The sequence below is a fragment of the Gossypium hirsutum genome, chromosome A01 (assembly GCF_007990345.1).
Source record: "Gossypium hirsutum isolate 1008001.06 chromosome A01, Gossypium_hirsutum_v2.1, whole genome shotgun sequence".
NCBI lineage: Eukaryota > Viridiplantae > Streptophyta > Magnoliopsida > Malvales > Malvaceae > Gossypium > Gossypium hirsutum.
This window is the reverse complement of record NC_053424.1, coordinates 29429810-29454317: the sequence shown is the minus strand read 5'-3', so window position 1 is coordinate 29454317 and position 24508 is coordinate 29429810. Positions and strand designations below refer to the sequence as shown.

Below are 24508 nucleotides of genomic sequence, written 5' to 3'. Positions count from 1 at the left end.
CGATGAGATGGCTGAAAACCAAGGCAATCAGCTACCTCCCACAATTACGGCTAATCAAAATCCTGCTCCACTTACTATTTATGATTATGCTAAACCTTCTTTAACAGGAATTGAATCTAGCATAGTCAGACCTGCTGTAGCTGCAAATACTTTTGAATTAAAGGCTAACACTATTCAGATGATACAACAATTTGTTTAGTTTGATGGTTTGTAGGATGAAGATCCCAATGCTCATTTAGTGAACTTTTTGGAAATTTGCGATAGATTTAAAATCAATGGCATTTCGTATGATGCCATACGTCTTCGGTTGTTTCCCTTTTCACTGAGAAACAGAGCAAAATAGAGGTTGAACTCGTTACCACGAGGGTCTATCACTACTTGGGAACAAATGACCAATAAATTTTTACTAAAATATTTTTCGCTGGCTAAAACGGCTAAAATACATAATGATATCTCTTCTTTTGTGTAGATGGATTTAGAAACACTTTACGATACATGGGAGAGATACAAGGACTTACTGAGAAGGTGCCCTCACCGTGGGTTACCGCTTTGGCTTCAAGTACAAACATTCCCCAATGGCCTGAATCCCACGACTCGGCAAATGGTTGATGCAGCTGCTGGCGGAACCATCAACAATAAAACACTAGAAGATGCCTATGAATTTATAGAGGAGATGTCACTGAATAACTATCAGTGGCAAGTTATGAGGACAAAGCCAACGAAAACAGCCGACGTTTATAACATCGATTCAGTCACCATGCTCTCTAATCAGGTAGGACTTCTCAATAAAAAGATTGACGGTTTACTTGGTTCTACGCAGGTACATCCAGTAATGAGGTGTGACTCAAGTGGCGGAGGTGTGCATACAGAATACCAATCCTTCAATCCTACAACTGAAGAATAACAAGTCAACTATGTGGGTAACAATAACTTCCGATCTCAAAATAACCCATAGAGTAATACTTATAATTCAGGTTGGAGAAACCACCCAAATTTCTCCTAGGGTGGTCAAGGGAATCAAAAGCCACGGAATCATCAATGTTTTCAATAGCCACCTTATCAACAAGAGAAGAAACCGAACGTTGAGGAGATGCTCTCAAAATTCATATCAGTATTAGAAACTCGTTTCCAAAATACCGAGACAACACTTAAAAATCAACAAGCATCGATCTAAGAACTCGAAACTCAGATAAGCCAGCTTTCCAAACTAATCTCGAAAAGACCACCAGGAAATTTATTTAGTAATACCAAATCAAGAGAGCATGTCAAAACGGTTACACTAAGGAGTGTGAAAGTGTTAGCAGAATCTGAAAAGAAGTTAGCACAAGAAGCTGTGGAAAGCGAAAAGAGGGAAGAAAAACCCAAAAATAGTGACAAACCAGTGCCGGAGGAATATACACCACCGGTTCCATATCCAGCAAAATTAAAAAAAGGTTACATTGATGCACAATTTGGTAAGTTTCTTTAACTTTTTAAGCAATTACATATCAACTTACCTTTTGTTAAAGCTATCTCGCAGATGTCTACATACGCAAAATTTTTTAAGGAACTTTTAACAAATAAAAGGAAGTTCAAGGACTTATCTATAGTAGAACTCAATAAGGAATGCTCTACCATGCTCCAAAATAAGCCGCCAACCAAACTAAAAGATCCAGGAAGTTTTACTATCGCTTGCTTAATTGGTAATCTGAATATTGAAAAAGCACAGCTGATTTAGGCGCTAGTATTAATTTAATGCCCTATAAAATGTTCAAACAACTTGGTCTTGGGGAACCTAAACCCACTAGGATGAGTATTCAATTAGCCAATAGGTCTGCTAAATATCCCAGGGGTATTATAGAATTCGTACTCGTAAAAGTGGATAAATTTATATTCCCTGTTAATTTTGGTGTGCTTGACATAGATGAAGATGTGGAAGCACCCTTGATTTTAGGGCACCCATTCCTAGCCACTGCTAGAGCCGTGATTGACGTGGGTGACGGTAAGTTGGTACTTAGAGTAGGTGACGAGGAAATGATCTTTAAAATTTATGATGCTATGAGATTCTCTAGGGAATAGGATGATTCATGTTATTTCATTGACTCTATTGATCATATTACTCAAGAATCTTTTCAGGGAATTGTACAAGAGGAGACGATAGAACCGTATCCAGCTCAAGATGAGGAGATAGGTAAGGAACCTAATGACCATCCGTCAAGACAAGTAGAATATGAGGGTATTAAGATAAACGATGAACTTAAGCAAAAACCCTCAATTGAGGAGCCTCCCAAACTGGAACTTAAACAATTACCAAACCATTTAGAATATGCATTCCCTGGAAATAATTCTACATTACCAGTTATTATTGCTTCTAATTTGCAACCCAAGGAGAAAGAGGAATTAATCCAAGTATTAAAAGAACATAAGAAGGCCATAGCATGGAAAATTTCTGACAATAAAGGAATCAGTCCTTCTTTTTGCACCCACAAAATTTTAATGGAAGATGAATACAAACCATGTGTGCAAGCTCAAAGACGTCTGAACCCCAACATGAAGGAAGTTGTAAAAGTCGAGGTAATAAAATTTCTAGATACTGGAATTATTTATCCTATTTCTGACAGTTCTAGGGTAAGTTCAGTGCAGGTTGTCCCCAAGAAAAGCGGCATGACGGTTGTGACCAACGAGAAGAATGAATTAATCCCAACAAGAACGGTTACAGGATGGAAAGTTTGCATAGGCTATAGGAAACTGAATGACGCCACAAGAAAAGATCACTTCCCCTTGCCATTCATTGACCAAATGTTAGAAAGATTATCCAGACACATGTATTACTGCTTTCTAGACGGACTCTCTGGTTACTTCCAAATCCCAATAGCTCCTGAAGATTAAGAAAAGATGACATTCACATGCCTATATGGTACGTTTGCTTATAGTAGAATGCCTTTCGGATTATGTAATGCCCCTGCTACTTTTCAGCGCTGTATGATAGCCATATTCAACGTATTCATGGAAGATATCGTAGAAGTCTTCATGGATGATTTTTCGGTATTCAATAACTCTTTCCATATTTGAATGCAATATTGCTCAAAGTGATTAAGGTGGTCAGAAGCTTCAGACAATGAAGCAGCCGCATGAATTGGTCGGTGACTCGATGGTGGCTGAGAAGGTGGGTCCTCGTGAAATGTAGGGATATCATCAGGAATACCCTTGGCGTCATCCTCATTAGTAGCTCGTGTAAAGTCGGTATTGAGGAGGATCGAACCCATGATGATGCTCTATCATCCTTATATGGAGCATACTTTGGGTGCCCTATGGAGACATTTGGCCGATGAGTGTGAGCGATGAGGATTGCGCCGATGTATTTAGAAGCCCAAAATATCGAGCTAGTCGAGTCACGTATGGGCCAATGCTGATGACTCCTTTTCGGTGTCGCTTAGTTTGATGGTAGAAAGCAAAGATGATGAAGTATGCAAGATAAAAAATATGCTCTTGCCTCATCCTCCACAGCAAGTATGTGTCGTGAGTGTTAAAGACCCCAGTGCTCTCTCGTCTCCCTGTTAATGTGTGTACCAAAAGGGCGTGGAGATATAGTAGAGCTGGAGCTAGAGCCGATGCCTTTGAGCGGCTGGGTCATAGATGCCTGTAGCAGGCATCATGGCTGACCAACATGATGAAGGGGCATAATGGATGTGACGATAGAGGTGTGAAAAATTTTTGACCTCTATAAACTCGTCTGTATAAAGTCCCAAGGCGACATCGAATTCTGGGACACTCAGCTGTCGTACTAGACCACCAAGGCAGAATTGGACTATTCTTGGGTCGTCGTACTCTACCATAACTATTTGTAACTGAAACATCAAGCATAGTTCCAAAGTGAACTCTAGATATGTCGACTCGATGATATCAAAGAAGCGGTCCCACAAAGTGGTGGCAAGAAGGGCCCGAACTAAATCAGCTAGGTGGACCTACTCTAATGTGACCCAATCGATGCAATGACCCACACCAAGGGGTCAAACATGTAGAATCTGAAATAATTCTTCCTGGGGCCCTGGTGGAAATTGAAAGAATGGATGGCAGATATTAGTGGTGGCACTCGAAGAGGTCGCACCTGGTCCCTTTTGCTTTTTAGAAGCGGGGACTGTAGCCTTTTTCCCGCGAGTATTTATCATAATGTATTGTGAAAGTAAACATAGAATTTAATTTGGACAAATCAACATAATGGGCAAACTAGGAAGCAACCAAATTCAACTTTAATCAAGTAGATGAAATAAGTAGACTTTTAATCCCTAGTAGAAACTAACTAAATGATTACAGAATATTAATGAGCCAGTGAAATATGTATTAAATCAACAAAAAAATGACCTTAAAATATAGATACAGATTACTACAAATGTTTAAAACTTAACTTAGGCATAAAATCATCAACAAGAACTAATAATATCAATGGAGCAATAACAATGTATTGAATTAGAAAGATAAACTGGGGTAAAGTAATGGGAATAAGAATACTAAAAATACCAGTAGTAATAAAACAACTAAAATATTGTAAAGCACTTAGGGGTGCAAAAGAGGGAACTAATAGTGGTGGTCGGTGGTGGCCGCGACAGTGGACGGTGGTTGAACTATCGGTGTTACCGGTTGAAGGTATGGGTAGTTGTGTGAGTGGAATGAAGGAAAAGGGAGGAGAGGAGAGGTTTTATGGCTGTGGGGGGAACAAGGAGGAAGAAGGGAGAAGAGGCAAGTTCGTCGTTGGCGGCTCATCGGAGAATGGTGGCCAGAGTAGAAAGGGTTGTACTTGCGGCGGCTGAAGGGGAGATAAATAGTAAAGGGAGTGAAAGGGATGAATAGTGGGTTTTAAATAGGGGTGGAGAGAAATTAGGGTTAAGAAAGGGGAATAAAAGGGGGCCACGGTCGTGCCAACCCCGTGTTGATCTACACGGTCGTGGCCCACGCCCGTGTGGTGTGTTCCTAGCCTGTGTTTTTCTTGAAATCTTAGTCAGCGTCACACACAGTCCCTTCGACATGCCTGTGTTTATTGGCCGTGTGCCCCACATGGCCGCGTCGCACGGCCATGTGCATGTATGTTCGCTTCTCTCACGCCTGTGGTAGGTCCAACACACCCGTGTTCATGACTTGTGCTTATGGTCTGATAATATAAGTCAGTACTGCACACTTCTTGTGGACACACCCGTGTGTCTAGGCCGTGTAACCCACACAGCCATATCACACGGCCATGTGGTGATTTATTCATTTCTCCCACGCCCGTGGTAGGTCCAACATGTCCGTGTCCATTAATCAGGATTGCGCACAGCTTTCGGGCACGACCGTGGCATTAGCCCGTGTTCTATTCTGACTTGTTGAATGTTTCGATCTTTGAGCAAGTTCCCACATGGTCTCAGGCACACCCGTGTTCACTACTGTGAGAAGAGGGCGAAAGAAAGGAAAGGAAAAGAATGGGTGGGCGGTGGCCGGAGTGTGGAGGGGGTTGCGCCGGCTAGGGCTTGGGGGGGAAAAGTTGATAAGAAGAAGAAAAAAATGTTAGGGTTGGGGGTTTTAAAAGAGACATGGTCATGTAAGGCCCGTGTTGGGCCACACGACCGTGTCACACGCCCTTGTGGACTCTATGTAGCCTATGTTAATTGCGAATATTGAATGCCCATTCCTCACACGGCCTGGGACATGCTCGTGTGTCCCAGTCGTGCAGTTCCCACGGCCATGTCGCACGATCGTGTCACATGTCCTTCGCTTCTCCCACGCCTGTGTGTTATCCCACACTCCCGTGTGCCTTACCCATGTAACTCTCTGACTCGTTTGAAATTTGAAATTTTAGCTCCAGTTTTCACATGGCCTAGAACACGCCCGTGTGAACAGGTCGTGTGGTTCACACAGCCGTGTCACATGATCATGTGGCTCGATACTTAGGGATTTTTAGCCCTATTTCCACACGACCAAGGACACGCCTGTGTGGGCCACTATACCTACATTAAAATACGAAAAATAGCTAAAATAAATTAGTTAGTGGTGTTAGTGTTCGGATTGCCTCCCAAGAAGTGCTTATTTATAGTCTAAGCTCCACTCACCTCATATTTGTACGATCATGGTGGTTCGAGGAGTTGAAACTCCTCATTCCTGTTATCAATCTTACCAAAATAAGGTTTTAGACGAGTACTATTTACCTTAAAAGTGCCAAATTTGGGATGAGTTACCTCGACTGTACCATATGGGAAAACTTGAGTATCGAAAAAGGGTTTGCTCCATTGGGTTCAGAAGTGGCAACACGAGGGTTTGCTTCATCTAACAGTACCTTGTCTCCAACCTTGAGTTGATTCGATTCACCTTTAACTTTATCATGACAGTGCCTTGGTTTATCGGGTATCCTCGGTTTCTCCGTAACTGTTGTTCGCCATTCATCTAGTTCCTCGATTTGTAATCTTCATTCCTCAAGAGTTTTTTGTGGCTCCATCACTTTATCCCTTGGGATTTATTACACAAAAGTCTGAGCCAAAATGTTGTTCTCATGAAGAGAACTCGTAATAACATCTCGATCACTAGATAGTCTGACAGAATCGCGAGCTTGAAGTTTAATCCTATCATCGCCTACACGAAGCGTTAGTTCTCCTATACCAACATCAATAATAGTTCTAGCAGTTGCTAAAAAGGGTCTACCTAGAATTAAAGGTACGTCACTATCCTCATTCATGTCTAAAACAACAAAATCAACTGGGAATATAAATTTGTCAATTTTAACAAGCACATCTTCAATTATACCCCTAGGGAATCTAGTGGTTTTATCAGCTAATTGAATGCTCATCCTAGTTTGTTTGGGTTTCCCTAGTCCTAGCTACTAAAACATCTTGTAGAGCATGGCATTAATACTTGCCCCTAAATCAGCTAGAGCATTGTTAACATTTAAATTCCCAATTAGGCAAGGAATCGTAAATCTCCCTGGATCTTTCAACTTGTTGGGTAGCTTGTTTTGTAGAATAGCTGAGCAAACTACATTTAACTTCACTTTAAATGACTCATCTAACTTTCGTTTGTTTGATAAAAACTCCTTTAAAAATTTAACCGAGTTGGGCATCTGCGAAAGGGTTTCAATAAACGATAAGTTAATATGTAATTTTCTTAATAATTTAAGAAATTTACCGAATTATTCGTCTGTGTGGTCTTTCCTTATCACCTTAGGGTATGGCACACAAGGTTTATACTCATTACTTACAGACTCCTGTGTACCATGATTCATCTCATCCTTGCCATTACTTACCATAGACTCGTGCCTCGTTTCAAATTTAGATTCAACTAACCCTTATTCGTTGCGCACAATGATGGCATGGAGTTGCTTCCTTGGGTTAGTTTCTATGTTACTAGGCATGCTACCTTGTGGTCATTCAGAAAGCAACTTGGAAAGCTATCCTATTTGAGTTTTGAGACCTTGAATTGATGCTTGCTGATTCTTAAGCGCTGTTTCGGTATTCTAAAAATGAGTTTCTGACACCAAGATGAAATTTGTGAGCATTTTTTCAAGGTTCAGTTTCTTCTCTTGTTGGTAAGGTGGTTGTTGAAAACCTGGAGGATGTTGTGGTCTTTGATTTCCTTGACCACCCCATGAGAGATTGGAATGGTTCCTCCAACCTGCATTATACGTGTTACTATACAAATTATTTTGAGATTTAGAATTATTACCCATATAGTAGACTTGTTCCCCCTTGGTGCTAGGGTTGAAGGATGGATAGTCTGTGTTGTGTACTCCTCCTCCATTTGAATCACACCTCATCACTGGATGTACCTGAGTATAACCATACAAACCATCAATCTTTTTATTTAAAAGTTCTACCTGGTTAGATAGCATAGTAACCACGTCGAGGTTGAAAACACCAGCTGCTTTTGTCGGCTTCGTTCTCATGACTTAGCACTGATAGTTATTCATCAACATCTCTTCAATAAATTCGTAAGCCTCTTCACGTGTTTTATTATTTAAAGTTCCATCGGCGGCTGCGTCGATCAATTGCCTTGTTGAGGGGTTCACACCATTGTAAAAAGTCTAAACCTAGAGCCATAGAGGTAACCCATGGTGAGGGCACCTTCTCAATAGATCTCTCCCATGCATCATAAAGTGTTTCTAAATCCATCTACACAAAAGAAGAGATATCATTCCTTAATTTAGCCATTTTAGCTGGTAGAAAATATTTAAGTAAAAATTTTTAGGTCATTTGTTCCCAAGTGGTGATTGACCTTTACGGTAACGAGTTCAACCACTGTTTAGCCTTATTCCTCAATGAGAATGGAAACAATCGAAAGCGAATGGCATCGTCAAAAATGCCATTGATCTTAAAAGTGTCGCAGAATTCCAGAAAATTTGCTAAATGAGTGTTTGGATCCTCGTCCTGCAAACCATCAAACTGAACAAACTTTTGTATCATTTGAATTGTGTTAGGTTTTAGTTTAAAATTATTTGCAGCAACAGCAGGTCTAACTATACTCGATTCAGTTCCTGTTAAAGTAGGTTTAGCATAATTAAACATAGTACGAGGAGCGGGATTCTGATTCACCAGATTTACGGCAACCACAGGAGGCAGCGAATTATTTTGATTTTCAGTCATCTCTTCAATTGTAGTATGGATATTATCTTCTCGCTCTTCCTCTATGTATTGTAGACTTTGCCTTATTTCACTTTGGTTTCTGCGAGCTGTGCTCTCAATCTCACTGTCAAAAAGCAACGGTCCTGACGAGTTCCTCCTAGTAATAAACTAGAGACGCCTACCAGAAGCAATTAAAAAGAAAAATTTAGAAAAGAAAAATTAAACTAAAAATAAAAAGTAAATTGCAATAAAATTAAAAATGGCTAAAGTAATAAAAATCAAGCTTTCCTAATATATTAGTCCTGGCAATGGTGCCAAAAAGTTGATGATCATGAAATAATTAAAAATTTGACTTAAGGTAAGCGCACCTATCGAGCATTAGTATAGTTATGGTGAGACAGGAAATATCGTTTCCACGAGGACTAAAAGTACTAGTAATTACTATCTTTTTATTATCTAACCTAATAATTAGGAGAGTGTTTTATCTAAGACTAATTATCTAATTAACTAAGATTATGATAGAGATTAAAGTTGGAAAATACTTTTGGAAAATCGATGGAGGAGACAATACCCAAGGAAGAATCCGCCTAGACTTCACTTATTACTTCTGAATTAGACAATTTATTCACTTGACTTAATCCATAGAAATCCCCGATTTATGTTAATATCTCTCTCGAGACTAAAAACAACTGACTCTAGGTTGATTAATCGAAATCTCTTTCTACTTAAAACACCTATTGTCGCATTAACTCGATATATAGATTCCCTTATTAGATTTGACTCTAATCCGACAAATCTATGTTGTCCTATCTTTAGTATTGCATGCAACTCCGCTTAATTATGAATGATCTACTCTTAAACAGGAACTTTTGCTCCACCGAATAAGCACATCAAAAACCTGAATTAATATCCTGGAATATTAAAGCAAGGGTTAAAACTCATAATTAATAATAAGAACAAGTATTTATCATATAATTCAAATAGTAATAAGATTCGTCTTAGGTTTCATCTCCCTTAGGTTTTTATGGAGTTTAGTTCATAATAATGGAAAACATCTCAAAATTGGAAAACAATAAAACATAAAGAAACCCAAAGAACTTCTAAGAAAATTGAGTGGAGATCTTCAATCTTAAAGTAGATCCTACTTCCGAGCTGATTCCGATGGTTGTCCTTGAGTATTTCCTACCTTCTACTTTATCTTTCCCCTTTTAATCCTCTTATAGGGTGTTTATATGGACTTTAGAATGCTCCAAAACCCTCAAAATTAGCCATTTTCGAGTAGAATTAGTCTTGGGCTCTAGAGGGACACGGCCGTGTGCCATGCCCGTATGAAGGTGCTCAATCCGTGTGTAATTTTGAGTTGGTTCTTAGTCGACACGATCATGACACACGGGCGTGTGGCCTGCTCGTGTACCTCACAGGGGCGTGTGGATTACCCGTGTAGAAGTACCTATGCCGTGTGAAACATTGAATTAGGCCCAATTTGTCCATTTTTAGCCCGTTTCTTGCTCTTTTTACTATCCTAAGCTCTCATGAGTATAAAACATGAAATTAACAGATTAGGAGCATCAAATTCATTAAATCTTATGATAATCCTTCCAAAAATATGCCAAGCATGGGGTGAAAATATGTATTTATTATGGTTTATCATCACACTATCACAATTTATATAATGACAAATATAGCTAAACTCGTCTTCGCTATGTAAAATTTGAGAATCAGTTAAACCGTAGCTCGGATACCACTAAATGTCACACCCCTAACCCTATCCATCATCGAAACTAGGTTACGGAGCATTACCGGAACATTCAGAAACATTTACAAATAATTTATGTAAATTAATATTAATTTACCGAGATCATTCATAACATCCCTTGATTGGGCCCTCGAGGCACTCTACGAGCATTAGAATCGAGTCGGGACTTAATCCGAAACTTTAAGAATTTTTCGTGACTTTTCAAAATTTTTCCAAGGTGCAAGGCTTACACGCCTGTGTGGCCCAAGGGACACGCCCGTGCTAGAGGCCGTGTTCAACCCCATGTAATTATCTGACTTGTACACACTGCCATGCCATACACTTGTGTGCTAGGCCATGTGGTTAATTAATTCAATTCGAAATTAGGTGTAGGTTTTACACGACCAAGACACACGCTCGTGTTTTAAGTCGTGTGGAACACACAGTTGAGACACATGCCCATGTCTCTACTCGTTTGCTCAATTCTGAACATTTTATTTCTCAAAATTAAGGTGAAGGGGACACACAGCCTAACCACATGTCCACGTTTACAGGTCGTATGTGTCATACGGTCTAGACACATGTCTGTGTGTTTGCTCATGTGGACAAAATGAATCCATTTCTATCTTCATTCTGCACTTGAAACAGACAACCAATACCAACCATTCCAAGCATTTAAAATAAGCAATTTCATGATTTAACATGACATATCATTGCAAGCACAAGTATTTTTAAACTTACATTGGTTTAACTTAGGTATTCACAACATTTGATCACATATTCTTAACATAACACATGTGTATATATATATCATAATAATCTACTTAGTCAAACCAAAATGAACCATTACTAGCCATTTCAATGGCTACGTTACAAAATAACATTTCAAGCCATTATTGGCCAAGTTTTCCTATACATGCCATTATACCAAAATGATTTTTACTAATTGTACCCAAAATGACTAGTTGATAGTGTGACGATGCTCTAGTGATCTCCAACCCTCGTGAGCTTCCGAGCTGTAACACCCCGAACCCGAAACCGACACCGGAGTTGAACACGAGGTGTTAACTGACTTTAACCCCTTATAAAATTTATTTTCCAGACACTGCCCAATCTGTGTACTAGTAGTTTTAAAAATCATATCTTGAGTTTCGTAACTCGAAAATCAGTTTCGTAATTTTTCCCAGAAACTAGACTCATGTGCCCATCTCTGTATTTTTTTCTAGAATTTTTGGTCGGGTCAATTAGTACAGTTTATTAGTCAAAGTCTCCCATGTTGCAGGGGTCGACTACACTGACATTTTCCCATTACGACTTCGATATCTCCCTGCACGGGGCTTCAATACTGATGCCGTTTGTTTCTATGAAAACTAGACTCAGAGAGGAATCTGTACATATATGGTACGACCCCTAATTATCTCTGGTTAATTTATAATGAATTTCCAAAGTCGGAGCAGGAAATCCAGAAACCGTTCTGGCCCTGTCCCACAAAAATCTGTTTATCTCTTAATATACTGCCCATATGATCTTTTCGTTACTTCCTCATGAAAACAGACTCATCGAGCTTCGATTACATAATTTATTCATCAATTAATTCCACTCCTACTATTTTTAGTGATTTTTCAATCTCATGACACTGCTGCTGCCAGCATCTGTTACGAAAGTAACTAGGTCCATTTCATGCCTACCCTTGATCCAACTCAATCGAACATTCGTGCCATTTTCGCATGGCTTAAAGTTTACATGCCAAAGTTCAAACACAACGTAATAGCTTATACATGCCAAAATGTTCTTCTAAGCCAACTAAGAAGAAAGTACCAAAACTTGCTATCCGGTGTGATGACTTCGATGACGGCCTGACCCCGCAAAAATAGATGAGTCCAAGCAACCTATAATGGGTGACAAGGAAACACCGAGTGAGTTTATAACTCAGTAAGTCATAAGCAATGCACTACCATCCATCAATAACATTATCACAAGAGGAAACAAAATGGAACGAGACAATTTACTCCATCCATACCGAACCATACCATAGTTCCTCCAACCTATCGATTCAGTTTCATATCAATTCATGCATTTACATTCCATATACTCATCAATAGGACATTGAAGCATTTTCATAAATCAATTTATTTTCGTTACAATCAAACGACTAAACGGCCTTTCACCCATCCTACGATAAATTTTATGTACGTGACTTCAAGTATATTTGTCATATAGGTTCAAACTTACCGAGCTCAACACCAAGTATAAGCATAGCACCTATTAGCCATGTACTCAAGACACTTACCCGATCCGCTGTCCGCGATCGACTCAATAGTGTCGCACACATAGTGTCCATAATGATTCACGAATGTATATTGAGTCTGCACACTCAGTGCTATATAATCAACTCGCACACTTAGTGCTACGTAATCAAATCGCACACTTAGTGCTACATAGTCAAACTCGCACACTTAGTGCCGCATGGTCAATTCGCACACTTAGTGCATCATATTCATTTCGCACACTTAGTGCAACATAGTCAAATCGTACACTTAGTGCTGTACAATTTAATCCCGCGCACTTAGCGCCAATCTCATGGTCATAAATGGTTATACCCGCACGTTTAGTGCCGAGATCAACAACTCAGTACATCTTACCTCTTTTCTTTTCATTCAACAATTTCATCATCACATACGTACATGCATATATATATATATGTATATTTATTCATTCCATTCAGCATCAATACATAAAAATTATGACCATTTGAAATAATACCAACTACATGCTTAATGACTTACCTTGTGTTGGGTAAGACGGTTCCAACTCGGCTACTCAGTGATCTTTTCTTTGCCTTTGCTTGATTCTCCTCCTTTAGCTCCTTGAGCTTAGTCAATAATTCACTAGTTTAACCATCTTGTTAAACATTCATAATTCAATTACACATGCTTATGTATGTTTGTATATTCGGCAACCATCCTCACTAATTACTCATGTTGATGGCCGAATGGATGTATGTGTGTACAATGTCAACTATAACATCATGTAATTCCACATATGACTACATTTCTTAAGTTCCACATCTTAATGCCCATTATACATAATCAAATTTAACATCATATATATATTTACTCATGTGGCCGAATATACATACTCCCATATAATATCAAGTACTCACTTTAAGTATATTGCCGAATATACTTAATCATACACACACCTAACCAAAATAATTTCTAAAATCTTTATATCATTTATAATACATCTAATTATCCTTTTTCACATTATCAACTCAAATCACATACATTATTTACTATAACATCTTTACATTCGGCATTGGTGTCAACCATAGTAGCCGATTCTTCCTACTTTGTACCCATGCATCTATTAATCCTTAGTTGGTTCAAACACTTCACACACTAGGATTCATCAAATTTTTTAACAAGAAATAAAATCTCTAATCCTCAAACTACCATGGCCGAACCTTCATGGAGTTGCTAAGACTCCTCATTTCTACTTCTCACACACTCTCACATCCAAACCCTTTTATTAAACACCCAAAGTCAACCATCTCCTTACCTCATCACCAAAGACATCAAAATACCAACCAAGAACGTAACATTCATGGCCGAATGTCATCTCCATCATTTAACAAAGTTTGAACCATGGCTAAGTAGATTTTGAACTTACAACTTAAAATATACATGAATCTCAAAGAATAACATTAAACATACCTCAATCTAGTTACATGCATGGCCAAACTTCCTCCTAATCCTCTTCCTTAGGATTTTCGGTCAAAAGAGGTTGAAAAAGGATGAACAAAACCTTTCTTTTCCTTCCTTTAGCTCACGGCAATGGGGTGTATGCATGAGACCATTATTATTTTTTTCTTTTCTTTTTTTTCATCACCCTTCCTTTCATTATTTAATTATCATGCTTATTATTTTATTTTCCTTACCATACATCACTAACACAACATGTTGGTGACATGTTTCCACCCATAGCATGGCCGGCCACTACATATTAGGGAGGGGGAATTTGACATGCAAGTCCCCTTTTTCTTCCACATGCACTAATAGGTCCTCATGCATTGACCTATCACATTTTAAAATTTTCTCATATAAGTCCTATTGACTAAATTCACATGCAATCGACTAAATCGAAGCTTGAAATTTTCACACATTCATGATTACATATTCTAGACAATAAACATCACATTCGAACCTTTCGGTGACTCGGTTTAGCGGTCCCGAAACCACTTCCCGACTAGGGTCAATTTTGGGCTGTCACACGAGCACTATAAAATAGGGGAAAAATAAAATGAAGTAAGCATTACTTGCTTAGTAAGTTCGTATAACGGAAACTAAACTTACCAATCTTGCTTATTAAATCTAGGCATACAATGTTATGTTTCGATCCATTTGGTTAAACTACCTAATCACATACATTCAATCAAGCATGTTAGTTACCAAAATCATCATATCAATCAAGTAACATAGATGAGCTCATCAAGCAATATTCTTTCAAGTCATTATCATTTCATTTAAAGATTTCCATGCCATGTCAAGAGTTTTATGTCTGTTGAACCATTGAATTCCGATGGATGCTCAAGTAGTACACTCGAAGTGTACGATTCAATAATCCGTCAGATTCTTATTCAAGGTTACCCATTAGGGCACTTAACCAAGAAACACTCTCTCAAGTCACATATCGTATAACAGGATTACCAGTCCAGGCTAAATCCTTTATCTAACATGAGCTCAGAGGAGCTCGATTAGGATTACTAGTCTAGGCTAAACCCTAATCATAATGTATGCCCGAGAGGTATTATATCGGGATTACCCATCTGGGCTAAACCCTTCATATAATAAGGTCATTGGGATTACTCGTCCAAGCTAAACCTCGTCCGCAACAAATGCATGACCTTAACAGTTTTAAGAAAGCGCATATAATCATCGGAACTCAACATTCAATCGGGACTTAACTTTTTTCACCATTTTCAAGCATGTATTAAATGTATCATGATAGTATTCAAGTAATGTATATCAATATAAATCACATTCCATACAACACAACATTCAATTAAACATATTTACATCCCGGATTAAGTTACACGAACTTACCGCAATACTTTTTTGTATAAAAGTCTACTAAACTGAAACCTTTTCTTTTCCTTGATCTAACCTCAAATTAGTGTTTTTCAGATCTATTTAAATTAATTTAACCATCAATTTCACACATTTCATATTTAAATGGACTCAATTTACGTCCTAGGAAAAATTACCATTTTGTCCATGGGCCCGGAAAATGAAACTTGTGCAAATTACTCCCTATTCCAAGCCTAACCAAAGCCCCATTACAAATTTTCCAGCATATGTATTCATAAAATTTTAGAATTTTTCATCAAATTTTACAACTTTTCATTTTAGTCCCTAAATCATGTTTTCATCAAAAATCACTTAGTAAAAGTTGTTTATCTATAAATAATCTTTCATTTTCTACCACAAATTTCTAATTTTCAGCATATACATCCATGACCCATTTTCATACCTTGATAACTTTTCAAATTAATCCCTCAAATAGAGAGATTAAGATATCTCGGTTTTAAAAATACCAAAATTACTAAAAACGGGACAAGAGAACTTATCCAATTAGGCCTTGAAAGTTTCTTTTCTCTCACCTAGGGTTTCCGTGTGTTTTTAGGTTGAAGATGATGAAAATAAAATGACATATTTTCTTTTCATCTTTTAATTAATTAAGCATTTTGCTATTTCCAATTTAGTCCTTGCCCTTTTTCTATATCTCCATGGATGAGTCACCAAGAAAAATCTACATACTTTTCTTCATGGTCTAATTACCATATAAGGACCTCTAGTTTTGAATTCTATAGCTATTTGATTCTTATAGCTACTAGAATTTAACTTTCACATTTTATGCGATTTAGTCCTTCTCGTAATTAAACACTTAATCGATAAAATTTTTCAACATTTTCACACAACATGCCTATTATAATACAGACCATATAATGAAATAAAAAATAAAATTTATTTTTGGGTCGAATTTGTGGTCCCGAAACCATTGTTCTAATTTCATTGAAAAATAGGTTGTTACAATGGTACTTCACTGTCTGCGAGTTGATTTTCTTGCTATAAGCTTGTATTTTAGATTTCTTTTAAGTGGCTGAATGGGTGGTTGCTCCTCTTTTCTATTAGACTCGATGATCTCATTAATGATTCGATGGTTTTCACGATCTTTTTTGAACATGATTTCTATTGGTGAAGGTGGGACGACTTCAGTACTGTCCTTCTATGGTACAGGTGCATGGGTGGTTTCATTTTGTTCTTCTTCCTCACCCTCAATATTCACAGACTTTATTTTCTCTGGTTCCTCCTCGACTACTTTCCCTTTTTCAGGATTTTCTCTCACAGTTGTAGGCTCTGCCTTGTCAGACAACATTTCAACTAGTTCCTTTTTAGCATGTCCAGCCTCGGGCAGGTGGTAGGAAATCCTTGGGGAAATTAGCAAATTTAGGCATTTTCTTAGTGAAGTTCTTCTACAGGGTTCTTTTCAAAATAATATCTTGATCCCTCACATAGGGCCAATAGAGTGCATGTTGTTCTTAAGCATTTGTCATTTTTTTAGCAATTTGATATTGTTGAATCTCGAATAGTGACATTCTTTGCTCCAGTTACTCTAAGGACTACAGCATTTTTTTTTCAAATAAACTTCAAAAGGTTGAGGCTTTTACTGAGGCAAAGTGCCTGGTAGAAGATATAGGAGCCTTACTTTGCTGGTGTTGTTTTGGTGTTTCTACTCCTTGGATTTTTGCAAATATAGATCATGACATTCCCCCTTGTTTGAGGTAACATCCTCAGTGGAATTCAAAAGGACATTAGCTGTTCTATAGAGAGGAGTGCTTAAGGAAGGGAAATTTAGATTGCTCACATTTGTTTTTCCATACCAATGCACCTCATGAAAAATAACCTTCCCGATGTTGAGTTTCCTACCCATGATGATTGAATGCAATAGTATCATTCATTCCTTAGACATTATGGAATTGTGGGTAGATGGCATTAACCTACTCTTGAGGAAGTGATACCAGACCTTACAAATGGGCTTTAGTGAAGTCCTATCGACTATGTGTCATTCTTGGCTGGATACAGTCCATCAACACACAAGTCTTTTAACACCTGATTGAAGCCTTCAACATTGATGTTTTCAGTGAATGGGGTACGCTCATCTTGAACATCTATCAGCCCAAATTAGGCATTGATTCTATCTTTATCAAATGTGACTGATGCTCCTCGAACATAAATGAATGGGTTATTAGGGGAAGTTATATGTGTGTAGAATTCTCGAACAACTTCTCCCAAGGCATTGTCCAGGTGGAAGTAAAAGATTTTCCAATTTTCCATTTCCACAATAAATGAACCCAACTTATCATAACCCATGTGTGGCTCATCCTTAAACAAAAAACCTTGCTCAAAGCAGAATGGTCTCTTGGAAATGTTGTTGCCATATTTTGGTGCAGCAGCATTGGTGAAGAAAGTTTTCGGCTAGGTGACACTTGCTTGAGAAGATTTGGCACTTAGAAACTATTTTGACTCTTGCCATTGATTAGTTTTGAAGAATCCTTGTGAGTTTTCTATAGTCTAAATAGGAAAATAGTTTACGAAACTACTCAAGAGAAGTCAGTTGGAGGAAGTTTAGAGTTGAAAAAGGGATGTAAGGAAGGTTATGAAAGACGAAAAGAGAAACGTTGTGTAACTGCGGGTAAATGAAAGAGTGTTGGTAGTTGGAGAAACCTAAATAGGGGTAAGAGATTGGTAGGTTTGTAGAAACTTATAGGGTAAGTAGTGTGAAAAATAGGGAAGAGGGAAAAGTAGAAAGGGTTTTGAAGGAAACCCTAGAATGACCTGGCCCTAAATTTTTTTGCCACTTTCTTCATGGGCTTTCCAACCAAGATAGGGTCTAGCTGTCCAAGATATTTTACTTGGACTTTTTTCTCTCTTTTCAACCCACATTTTCTCTCGCTTCAATGTCCACTTACCCAATTTGCTGTGGCATAATTTACTCCTGGATTACTGGGGCAAACACCTATTGGTACTACATCTATTGTGCTTGTACCTTCATTCTTTCTCTATAATTCTTGAAAAATCTGTACACTAATAAAAAAATATAATCAGAATTGAAAATAAAATCAAGTAATTAAATATGAAAATCGTAAAAACAAAATTAAAGAAAAACAAATAAAGAAAATAAAGACAGGAAATAGATGTTGAGCTTAAACATCTTTAAGGTCAACGGATTTTTTTCTCAATTTACATGAACACCCTAGTAGTTCTTTAAATGTTGTCCATTGACTTTCAATATGACCCCCGCCTGCATATCCTTGACGTCCACTGCTTCATGAAGGCATACTTTGGCTACTCCAAAGGGACCTGAATAACGGGAATTCATTTTGCCAAGGAACATTTTCAACCTTAAGTTGAATAACAAAACCTGTTGTCCTGGTTCAAATTTTCGTGGCGTAATTCTCTTATCATGCCAGCGCTTGGTTTTCTCCTTATAAAGTTTAGCATTCTTGTAATACCCCAAAATTTTCTACAATAAGAAAGTAAGATATTATCCTTAAAATAGTAAATCAAGGAAATAAAGTGACAAAAAGGAAAATTTTGAGTTATGTGAACATTGGGAAGTATATTATGATATATTAATTCAAGAAAGGACTAAATCATAAAAGTGAGAAAAGTTTTGTTGTCAAAAAGTAAATACTCAAAATTTGAGGGGCTAAAGTGTAAATTTAAAAAGTTGAAGGTCCAATAGTGAAAATATTTTAAGGGTGGAATGATCTAGAAACTAAGGAAAATGGATAAATTAGGACCAAATTGAATAGGTAAAGAATTATGAGGGACTAAGTCCCAATTTTACCAAATTAACTGATGACTCAAGGATGAAATTTTAAAAGATCATGAAGGGTAAAATGGTCAATTAGTAAGAGAGAGAATTTTAAATTGTAATGATTATGTTGATGATATTTTAAATTAATTAATTAGATAAATATTATCTTATCAATATTTTAATAAGATATTTTTGAATATTTTATTTAATTATGAATAATATAAAAAGAAAGGAATATGAAAAAAAAGTTCTTTATCTTCATTCAAGGCTTACAATGGCTATGAAAAGAGAAAGAAAGAAGGTTTTGTTTTTTTTACAATTTGGTCCTTCCACCAAAAACTCACCATTTTCACTTAGAAATCGAAAGAATTTCCATGGTTACCAAGAGAGAAAAATAATAAGGAGACCATGGGGAGCTAGAATATCAAGTTAGATTCAAGAAATAGAAGCTGAAGGAGAGAGAAAATCAAGTTAAAGATTGAAATCAATAAGACAAGTAAGAACATCAATATTTCAATATATTTTTAAGTTTGATATTATTGAAAAAGCATGGAAATGATGTTAAAGTATAGTTTTCATATGTAAGTTTCTATGTTCTTGATATGTTAGTAAAGAGAAATAAGAGAAAGTGATGGGAAATATTGTAGAGAAAGGAAATAAATGTGTTATAAACTTGGTAATCAACATTTTGCACAAAAATAGTTTTGGACAGCAGCAATAGTCTAACTTTGAAAAATCACCAAAAATTGTAGAAATCGAATTAGAGGTTGAATAAAATATGAAATTAAATTTTATTGAGTTTAGTTTCTCATAGAAGAAACGGTGTAAGAATGGAATTGTAAATTATGAGTTATAATATATTTTATGAGACAAGGTCAGAATGATTTCGGGTTCCTCTGTTCTGACTTTGAAAAATCATCAAAACTTTTAGAAAAATAAATAGAGGTATAAATTTATATTTTTAAAATTCTTAATGAGTATATTTTCATGAGAAACAAACGAAAACATCATCTAAACCCCATATTAAGATATAATTAATTTTTAGTGAAGAAAGGTCGAAGCTATCAAACAGCAGAACATGGATAAATTTGACGATTTTACTGTATTTATTGGCTAAACTATAAATTCTGAAATTTTTATGGTAGAAAGATATTTTAGTCTAGTTTCTAAAACATTAAGCTGATCTTAATTTAGAATTCTTTAGCTCAAGCTACAAAAAATTTAGTAACTATAACTCAAGTCGACAGCTTGATATGAACATATAAGTAAATAGTGGAATTATATATATACATTAAGGATGTGGAATGGAGAGGAGGAGGAGGAAAATATATGAATATTTAGATAGTTTGGGTTTACATTAAAAATGGCTAATTTGCATGTTTTAGACTCAGGGGCTAAATTGAATAAAAGTATAACTTTAGGAGAATTTTTGTAAAAATATAAAAAATGACCGATTTGAAGGAAATGAATTGTTTTATTGTCTAAATTAATAAGTTGAATGAAATTATTAATTTAGATCAAGACTGGGTGAAAATCAAGGAAAATAGAAATTTCCAAAATGCCCTTAAATAATGGTATTTTTTCAATTTAGCCAGGTAAGTTCATATGGTTGAACTTTTATGATTATTTGTTAACTTAGAAATGATATAATGTATTATTTCAAGTGTTTGTCATTGGATTGTGACTATTGAAAGAATATGAAAAGTTGTTTGAATGTTCAAATTGAGTAGAATGTTGGGTTAAGTACGATTGTTCAGTGACAAGTGAAATGATAAGTGATGGATTGACGGATAAGACCATGGTTGAACCATGACAATTGTGTAAATTTAAGACCATAGCTGGGCTATGGCATTTCATTGAAAAGACCATAACTGGGTTATGGCATCGTGAACATAAGACTATGGTTGGACCATGGTGGTATATGTGCACGTGTAAGACCATAGCTGGGCTATGGCATCATGAAGATGATAAGACAATATCTAGGATATGGCACTACATGAGTAAGACCATGGCTGGGCCATGGCAATACAAGTGTAAGACCATAGTTGGACTATGGCATAAAGAAAATGATGTACTCAAATCCATAAGACGTTCTCTAATTTGACAAAAATTGGTAAGTGACATATGAAATTAATATTGAAAGACTTATGGTTATTATGGATATTGATCTGAAATAAGTGTACCCATTGATATTTAAATGATCCAATGGGAAAAGTTCTAATATGAGACAACACGAGTTTGAAATGAATTGTTATTGGTATATACCTGAAATACATGGAAATAATGGTACACGAAATATTGATATAATGAAGTGAAGGATATATGTTTATGAAGAACCGACAAAAGAATGATATGTATTATGACATGTAATATGTGATTGTAATGCCCCAAATCCTAAAAACCCTGTTAAAATTATTTTTTGTATGTTTCTGACATGGATGTTTGTCTGCCTTAGTGGTTTAGTGCTCTAGAAGTGTCTGGAAAGTCATGGGTTCAAGCTTGGCTTGAGCAAAAATTTTGTTTCTACCTGAATAAACCCTAGCTCTAGATAGTAGGCTTCTTAAATAAATGTGGTTAAGTTGTGTCATGAAAAGCCTGCTAGTCTAGTGGTAAGTGGCGTGTAGAGTGTTTTAGGAGACCTGAGGTTGGAGGATTGTCAACGCAGAGTAGCATTTTATTTTGCTATGCTGCTGACACTGGGGAAGTGTTGTAGTTGGACTAAAACTAGAATGTTGAAGAGTGTAGGGAGTGTGGCTGAACTCTAGGGGCTTATTGGAGCAAAATTCAACTGTTGGAGATTTGGATAGGTGGGATATGCTTGACAGGTTTTAAGAGTGATAAAGGGAGAGATTTTAGGAGTTTGAAGGGGGTGGAAGAGGGGTGTGCTGAATTGGGACTCTCACTCTTGACAAATTTTGGTTTTGGCGGTCATTGTAAGATTGATCTTGTTTTCTTCAGTTCTTTTTCCCTTAATGGTCGTGAAACTAACTAAAAATTTTACTAAGGCAAGCGCACCTATCGAACAGTAGTATAGTTATGGTGAGACTAGGAATATCGTATCCACGAAGACTAAAAGTACTAATAATAACTATCTTTTTATTATTTAACATAAGAATTAAAGGATGTTTTTAAACTAAAACTAATTATCTAACTAACTAAGATTACGACAGAGATTAAAGTTGGAAAATACTTTTGAAGACCGATGGAGAAGACAATACCCAAGGAAAAATCCACCTAGACTTCACTTATTACTTCTGAATTAGACGATTTATTCACCTAACTTAATCTGTTGAAATCCCTAGTTTATGTTATTATCTCTCTCGATACTAAAAACAACTGACTCTGGGTTGACTAATCAAAATCTCTTTCTAATTAAAACCCCTATTGTCGTATTAACTCGATCTATAGATTCTCTTATTAGATTTGACTCTAATCTGGCAGATTTATGTCATCCTAGCTCTAGAATTGCATGCAACTCCACTTAATTATGAATGATCTACTCTTAAATAGGGACTTTTACTCCACTGAATAAGCACATCAAAAACCTGGATTAATATCCTGGAATATTAAAAAAAGGGTTAAAACTCACAATTAAGAATAAGGACAAGTATTTATCACATAATTCAAATAGTAATAAGATTCATCTTAGGTATCATCTCCCTTAGGTATTTAGGGAGTTTAGTTCATAATAATGGAAAACATCTCAAAATTGGGAAAATAACAAAACATAAAGAAACCCACAGAACTTCTAGGGAAATTGAATGAAGATCTTCAGTCTTGAAGTAGATCCTGCTTCTGAGTTGACTCCGATGGCTATACTTGAGTATCTCCAGTCTTCTCCTCTGCATGTCCCCCTTTAATCCTCTTCTAGGGTGTTTATATAGACTTTGGAATGCCAAAAATAGCCCAAAATTAGCCTTTTCCGAGTAGAATTCAAATTGGGCTCGATAGGGACACGGCCGTGTGCAACACTCGTGTGAAGGTGCTCAGGCCGTTTGCAATTATGACTTGGTTTAATGTTGACACGGAAATGACACACGGGCGTGTGGCCTACCCGTGCACCTTACAAGGGTGTGTGGTTTGCCCGTGTGGAAATTCCTAGGCCGTGTGAAACACTGAATTAGGCCCATTTCATCTGTTTTTGGCCCATTTCTTACTCTTTTTGCCTTCCTATGCTCACCTAAGTATAAAACATGAATTTAAAGGATTAGGAGCACCGAATTCAATGAAACTAAGGAAAAATCATCCTTAAATATGCCAAGCATGGGATTAAAATATGTTACTTTTGAGGTTTATCAAATATCCCCACACTTAAGCATTTGCTTGTCCTCAAGTAAAATCCTCAACTCACAATTAAAATAAATTCTTTTCAACTTGTAATTCTCACCAATAATGTTCGAAATAATCCACAAGTAATCATACGTTAAGAGCTTAATGAATAGAACATTAAAGTTTCAAACAATCCAAATTGAGCATTTTAATCATAAAATCATATGTATCCCTTTTATCTAAGTAATCACCTTTAATTCCAAATTGACATTGACATCCTCACTAATGATTCACTCAAATCACTCAAAGTGTTTAAGGTTCAATAATTAAGCACTCAATAGTCAAACATGAAAATTTATTACCATAGGCTTGCATGAAAATCAAATCTCCACCACTATAATGAGATGATACATAAATTAAAAGGTCTTTAACATGGTTGTAATAGGGCTTGGGTTAAAGGTGTGGATTAAGGCTGAGAAAGAGGGTTAGAATCGAGATTAATTTAAATAAATTACCAAACTTAGAAAAATGAAGGTAATTGTTGAATTACAAAAAAGTGCCAGAATTCGAACTATCCGAAACTAATGATGTGAACTTTTTCTCAATATAATAACTTTAACTTATCCAAGCTCTTTAGAACAATATGTAACTGAATGAATATAAATATACTTTTCTTTAAGAATAGGAACAAGTACAATAATGGAAAGTACAGAATAAGAAATAATTCAGGAACTAAAATGAACGAACATGGTTAGGTAACTAATCAAATCAAATCTCGATAAAAAGGGAGTCAATGAAAAGGGAGAAATCTTAACGAATCAAAAAGGGTTAAGTTGTGAGTTAATATTAAGGGGAAAATCAAGAAATAATAGTTAAAGCTCAAAGGGGTTCACTAGGGGTCAATTATATAGGTAGGCTTTTATGGGGTAAATAGGTTAAAACCTAAGTTCCTTTATCATTTTAGTATATCAAATCAAAGGTGTGGTCTCGACATGCATAATCGAAGCAAGTTCTAGAATAAAAAATCAATATTGACACACTCATAACCAATAAAATAAGTGAG

At 36.6% G+C, this 24508-nt stretch overlaps 1 non-coding gene and 1 pseudogene across 1 annotated transcript; one reads left to right on the top strand and one right to left on the bottom strand.

Annotated features, from left to right (window-relative positions):
• Positions 1-437: 437 nt before the first annotated feature.
• Positions 438-543, bottom strand: LOC121206591 (small nucleolar RNA R71). The gene has a single exon (XR_005901661.1). It is a non-coding gene; the product is annotated as a small nucleolar RNA R71 (small nucleolar RNA).
• A 7499-nt stretch (positions 544-8042) lies between these two features.
• LOC121206596 (uncharacterized) lies at positions 8043-8141 on the top strand (annotated as a pseudogene).
• Positions 8142-24508: the final 16367 nt, after the last annotated feature.